The sequence below is a fragment of the Penaeus monodon genome, chromosome 27 (genome assembly GCF_015228065.2).
Source record: "Penaeus monodon isolate SGIC_2016 chromosome 27, NSTDA_Pmon_1, whole genome shotgun sequence".
Classification (NCBI taxonomy): Eukaryota; Metazoa; Arthropoda; class Malacostraca; order Decapoda; family Penaeidae; genus Penaeus; species Penaeus monodon.
This window is the reverse complement of record NC_051412.1, coordinates 17,686,212-17,686,434: the sequence shown is the minus strand read 5'-3', so window position 1 is coordinate 17,686,434 and position 223 is coordinate 17,686,212.

Sequence of the window (223 nt, the reverse complement as noted above, 5' to 3'; positions counted from 1 at the left end):
CAAGAAGATGGAGGATAGACGTGAAGGGTTCGTGGAGAGAGGGCCATCTGTGATGGATAGGAGGGAAGATGGATAGTTGCTTCGTGTGTGTTGCTGTGTGCTTTATCATGGTATTTTCATTCGTTTCCACAGGACAGGATATTGCTTCTTATCAAAGAATGAGTTTATTTATTTTTTAATACTAGATGCTTTTGTCTGTGATTTGTTTGTTTGTGTACTTCCT